At 38.5% G+C, this 6,726-nt stretch overlaps 1 pseudogene; it reads left to right on the top strand.

Annotated features, from left to right (window-relative positions):
* Positions 1–237: 237 nt before the first annotated feature.
* LOC102727535 (small ribosomal subunit protein uS15 pseudogene) lies at positions 238–710 on the top strand (annotated as a pseudogene).
* Positions 711–6,726: the final 6,016 nt, after the last annotated feature.

Here is a 6,726-nt window from a genome sequence, read left to right as displayed (position 1 = left end):
CCCATGCTTGTGCTCTCTCTCTCCTGCTCTCTCAAATAAATAAATAAAATCTTTTAAAAAACTAGAAAATTCATGAAAAAAATAAAAATAAAAGTTATGACTCAGTCATACAGTGGGATATTTTGCAGCTATTAAAATAGATGTCTACAATAGAAGTAATAGAAGAAAATACCTGTGATCCAATATTAAGAAGAAAAAGCAAGATACAGGTTCCTACCCTCGCTCTCTTTTTCACGCCTGACCGCTGCCATCATGGGTCGCATGCACACTCCCGGGAAGGGCCTGTCCCGATCGGCTCTGCCTTCCCGCCGCAGAGTCCCCACCTGGCTGAAACTGACGTCTGACGTCGTGAAGGAGCAGATCCACAAACTGGCCAAGAAGGACCTGACTCCCTCACAAACCGGTGTGATCTTGAGAGACTCCCATGGTGTTGCACAAGTACGTTTTGTGACAGGCAATAAAATCTTGAGAATTCTTAAGTCCAAAGGACTTGCTCCTGATCTTCCTGAGGATCTTTACCATTTGATTAAGAAAGCTGTTGCTGTTCGAAAGCATCTTGAGAGGAAAAGAAACGACAAGGATGCTAAATTTCGACGAATTCTGATCAAGAGCTGTATTCACCAGTTGGCTCGGTATTGTAAGACTAAACGAGTCCTCCCCCCACCAATTGGAAATACGAGTCATCCACAGCCTCTGCGCTGGTCGCATAAATTTGACTATGTACTCAAGCAATAAAATCATTGTCTAACTAGAAAAAAAAAGAAAAAGAAAAGAAAAGGCAAGATACAAAGTTGTTTCTATAATATGATTTCCTGCATAAAAATATTTGATGGAAGCATATAAAAATGCTATATTGGTTGCTGTAGGGTAATAATATCATAGATGATTTTTCTTCCTCTTCCTCATTCTTTCCTGTACTTTCTGAAATATCTGCCACAAATATGTATTATATGATATTCAAAAATTACTTTTGAATCTAATTGACATTTCTTAAGTTGGATGGGGAGAATCAGATAGTCATTTTATCATTTATTTTTATTCCTACATTTGTCTATCATATTTATGTGATATAACAATTAATAAAAATATAAATAGATGACTAGTAGAGTTAGGTTTTAACCATATATAATAATACTTAGAAGTCAAGAATCAAAAGATGCGAGGCGCCTGGGTGCTCAGTCGGTTAAGTGGCTGCCTTCAGCTCAGGTCATGATCCTGGGGTCCTGGAATCAAGCCCCTTGTGTCGTGTCATGTTCCCTGCTCAGCAGGGAGTCTGCTTCTCCCTCCCCTTCCTCCTCCCCCCGCACTCCCCGTCATGTTTTCGCGTTCTCTTGCACACACTCTCCCTCTCTCTCAAATAAATAAATAAAATCTTAAAAAAAAAGAATCAAAAGAAGCTGTGTCCCTTATTTTGATCATTCACAGAGGCTATAACTCAATACTAAAAACTAACGAAAGTAAAATGGAGGAGAAAGAAATGTGTCATTTGTAAATTAAATATTAATTTAATAAATAAAAACTCATTTATATGTCAGATTAAGAATACATCTAAATTATCTATTTAAATAAAAATAATCTCATGCTACATTCTAATGATAAACAATAGACTTAATAAAAGAAAAAGTTTATCTCCTTTAGTGGTTAGGGAAATAGCATCTTCTCTGAAATAAAATCACTTTCATAGATTATAATTTCAATATTATTGCAATTATACACACACACAAACACACATATATACATACATATATTTATCAAGAATTTCAGGGAGCCAAAAATATGAAAAATATAAAGCAGAGAGAAAAAACTTGGAAGATACAGTAAGAAGGTCTAACATACATTTTTAAATAACATATTACTTAAAATATATACATGTATTCTAACTTAGAATTTTATATATTATATAATTTCAAAATTATGCAAATGTGCCTTGAATGAATATGACAGTATGGATGTGACTTGAACCTGTCTGGGTGGTCCCAAAGAGGATCAAGTGTGATTAATGAGATGGCAGTGGGAGAAAGATTTTATTAAAAGCCAATTCCTAGCCACGTGGGTGTCTTCTGTTTTATCCTCTCCATCAAACCTGCTTCTGCTCTGTATTCTTTATCACTAAGAGTAACCCTAGTCTCTGTTTCATCTCCTCCATCCAATTACCAAGTCCTGCTGATTTTACCTTATAAACATTTCTCAAATATGTCCCCTCTGCCTTATCCTGCTCTCATTTGCCATATTGAGGTCTCATTCCCTACCTGGAATATTGCATGAGCCTCCTGACTGGTTTCCCCTACCAGGTCCCACACAGCTGCCAAAGTGATTTATATGACATCCATTTCTGATGACATTATTGCCAAGCATTCCTTCTGTTCCACAAATATTTATTTAGCATCGCTTAGGTACCAGATACTATATTAGGTACTGAAGATATATCAGTGAAAAAGACAGATTAGGTTCCTACACTCTAGGAACTTATATCCTAATAAGAATAAATAATTCAAGGGCACCTGGGTGTCTCAGTTGGTTGAGCGACTGCCTTCGGCTCAGGTCATGATCCTGGAGTCCCTGGATCGAGTCCCGCATCGGGCTCCCTGCTCGGAGAGGAGCCTGCTTCTCCCTCTAACCCTCCCCCCTCTCATGTACTCTCTCTCTCTCTCATTCTCGCTCTCTCAAATAAATAAATAAATCTTTAAAAAAAAAAAGAATAAATAATTCAAAGACATGCTTGGATGCCCCTTCTAGGCCCTGATTGCCCATATCTTCCACCATCCTACTTGCATATGGCTGACCCTTAAACATCACAGGTTTGAACTGTGTGTGTCTGCTTACATCAGATTTTTTTTCAGTAAATACAGTATATACTATAAATGTATGTTCTCTTCCTGATTGATTTTCTTAATAACATTTCCTTTTGTGTAGCTCACTTTTTTTTTCTTTCTTTATTGTAAGAATACAGTATATCATACATCACATACTCTTGGTCCCTGTGAAAATTGTGGGAACAGGGAATGTGGATGCTTTGATCTGGTCATAGAGAAATATAAGCCCTATGCAAGCATGGATGAGGTGCTCCTGTCCAAATTTTCATTTTTTTCTTACCTTGTGCTATTCTTTAAACTATCTGGCTGCTAAGTTCTTCAGTAAGTGATTAGGAAGCATTAAGTAATTAACCAAGAGCAGCAGAGAACCTGTGGTGATTACCCCCAATCCCTAAATGGAGAGAAAATTGCAGTAAAAAAAATAAATAAAAAGACCTATTTTAGTCACAAATGAACAAAGAAAATAGGCAGAGCACCTAACCATAATTGCTAGTTAAGCTATTAACCAAACAAGATCCACTCTCCTTAGGCTGGATAACATTGAACACCAGGAATAAATAAGCAACAACAGCAAAACAAAAAGCCACGGAGCCATCATAAGATGGGGTGCAAGGCAGGATCAGTATCAGCGACCATGTTTAAGCAGTAATAGAAAAACCCAACCTAAACATGCTTAATCAACAACAAGGATTCATGGGATAATAAAACGGAAGATGTAGAGGTAAGGAAGAGAACCAATCGGGGAAGGTCAACACTGTCTTTGATAACTTCAAAATTCTGGTGACTTAACTCAGTATAAATTTGTTTCTCCATGCAAGTGTTCAGTCCAGTGTTCCTCAGCAAACAATCGTCCTGGGAAGCTATCCTCCAAGTGCTTACTCAGGCTGCTTCCATTGTGGTTTTCCGAAATTCAGTGAGAACACTGGAAAAGAAAATGGAAGATCACTTATGAGGAGTCAGGCTTGAAAGGTGAGATGTCAATCTGCCACATTCCATTGGCTAGAACTCAGTCACATGGCCACACGTGACTGTTAAGGGAGCCAGGAAATGTCGTTGAGCTGTATGTCCAGAAAAAGTGGTGAATGTTTAACTAGTTTTTGCCAGCTGCAGTGGGAGCTAAATGTTCTCTAGCTTGGATCCAGTAAGAAGCAGAGCACCTCAGCCTCTGCCTTACAAGCATGAGACTGAGATTCCCCTTGATTGGATTGCTGAGTCCACAGGCACATCCCTGAACAGATGAACTGACCGAAGAATTGCCTTGGGCTGGTGGCCTTCAGCCCACCTCTTGAGCTGAAGGTCGGGTCCGCCTTCCTGAAATGTCAGGACTCCATAGGAAAGAGGTAAATATCAGAAAAACAATGTAAGTACTATTAGGAAATGAGAATAAGTCCTGCATTGGGCTCCCTGCTCAGGGATCCTCCTGAGCCTGGGGATATGACTGAATCCATAGAGAAGAGTGATCCCAGTTTATATTAGAAGACCACATGGCTGGATATAAGAGAAATTAATAGTGGAAAATATTCCACTATCTTCCATAAATCACATAGGGATTTATTCAAGGAAATGGGCATATAATTTTTTTGTATTAACAACATCAAAACTCTATGCATTATTTGGGGATGATAGATTTTAAACCTATTGTTTCTTCTGCTGGTACTTTCAGTCTGCTTATTATTTCTAGAGAATGTCTCTAAAAATAAATGAACTGATTATGCCCTTTGACCCAGCTAAAGGCAACATATTCATTATCCATTCTATCACATAAGAATAGAAACAGAACCTTATTTCTAGAGTTCCATGCTCCTTGATCTTGTGAAATTTTTATTCACTTTTAATATTCTTTGTTTTTCAAATTCACAACAGCTTTAATGTACTCAAGACCCTCAGATTGCCACTGTCTTTCAGGTTTTAGGTTTGGGACTTTGCTGTCCTTGATTCAGAGGATGAATGTCCAGGAAACTTCCCCCTATAAAGTTAAAAGTGCTTTGAAACATAGAGCATATTCCTGAAAGACCAACTTACATTCTGGCCAAACCTGTTCAGTGAGGTTTGCCATCCTTCACTAAGAGCTAGGCTGGGTGTTGACAGCCAGGGGAAGTGGGAGGAAGGAAGGCTACACAGAAGAAGGACAGGGGAGGAACTGAAGAGTGGGGCTTTGTTCTCTCTGTCACAACTCCAGCCAGGGGCAGCTTCAAAGTAGAGATCACCATCTTTTAACTCTGTCACACCCGGAGACTACATACCTCAGGACAATGCACCAATTTGACAAACATTTCTTTAGGGATTATCATACTCTAGGCTCTGCTATATAACGCAACCCCCAGTGAGAGGATCAAAGTGTGGAAATAATTTAAATATCATTCAGTGAGTATATAATGAATATTGGGACAGCCACAAAATTACAAGATGAGCTAGAATCATATGTATTGATAGGGAAGGGTACCCAAGATACATAGTTGAGTGGAAACAAGTTTACAGAAGAGTATGTATATTATGGTCCCTGTTTTTATTGTTTTTAAGAATATAAATAATGACCAGAGTTGTATTTACAGTGAAGCTAACCAAGTTTATGGCTCAGGAGCTCTTGCTTACATGACTCTCTTTCAAGACCCTGAAATTAATTTTGTATTTTTTGTAAAGAGGTTCTCCAAAACAGCATTAAGTGTGAGGTACAAAACCTGGATCATTCCCTGATATTTATATATGACAAACATTATGGCCAATCATGGTTATCTTGGACTGTTTGAGTGTGGAGACTTTATATTTTTCTATTACCCAAAAGAACTGCCTCCTACTTTATAGTCATCCCTTCCCTCACCCATAACCAGGGCAACCCTCCCTGTGTTTCTACACCTATTCTCTGACTGAGGTCATTCGTGGCCTTGGTAAACAGAAATCCATTATTCAAGTAGAGATTTTATGTCAGCCAGCCAATAGGACACACTCTATCATTATCTTCCTCCAAGTTCTACTTTTCCCACTTTTCCTACTGACTGGCCTCATGATCTTCCACTTCTTTCTCTTTAGGTTATATTCCCTTAGTCTCCATGCTCTGTTTCTCTCCTACTCTGCTCATTTTCCAACAACAAGCAAAGACAAAAAATGTGTGTTTCTAGGATGAGACTTTATTTCTTACTAGTGATGAAAATTGTCTAGCACAATAAATGTGTCTAAAATCTGTTTAAAACTTAAGAGAAATAAAAATAGCTCTTAAAATCTACAAAACCAATAGTGATGCTTTTATCTTAAATAGATTATGGTGCTTTTTTGTCTATCTTTTCCTTAAGGAGTAATCTTCGGTGCCCAGAGAAGCTTAGGGCTATTGACTGCTATCTAAAATTGACTTTGGGTCAGCTACTCTCTTTTTTTTTTTTTTTAAGATTTTATTTATTTATTCATGAGAGACAGACAGAGAGAGAGAGAGAGAGGCAGAGGGAGAAGCAGGCTCCCCAAGGAGCAGGGAGCCTGATGCAGGACTCGATCCCAGGATCCTGGGATCATGACCTGAGCCGAAGGCAGATGCTTAACCATCTGAGCCACCCAGGCAACCTTAGCTACTCTTTCTTAAGCATCTTAACCTTTCTTTTTAATTTTCACTATAAATCAAAAGACAACACTCAGTCAGCAGTTCAGTATAATTAGTAGACAATAAATTATTTGATCATAATGGAATCAGTGCATTAATTATCTGTGATTAAATCTCATGCGTGTGAACTGAATATGAAAGAAGCATAATTTGGGACACCTGGGTGGCATAATCGGTTAAGCATCCAACTCCTGGTTTCAGTGTCCTGAGATAGAGCCTGCATTGACCTCCGTGCTCGGCGTGGAGTCTGCTTGAGATTCTCTCTCCCTCTCTCTCTGCCCCACCCGCTCATGCTCACGCTCTCTCTCTTTAATATAAATAAATCTT

This window comes from Leptonychotes weddellii, chromosome 2 (genome assembly GCF_054177405.1).
Source record: "Leptonychotes weddellii isolate Sample4059 chromosome 2, ASM5417740v2, whole genome shotgun sequence".
Taxonomy (NCBI): domain Eukaryota; kingdom Metazoa; phylum Chordata; class Mammalia; order Carnivora; family Phocidae; genus Leptonychotes; species Leptonychotes weddellii.
The sequence above is the reverse complement of the archived record's forward strand: the minus strand, read 5'-3'. Positions and strand labels throughout refer to the sequence as shown.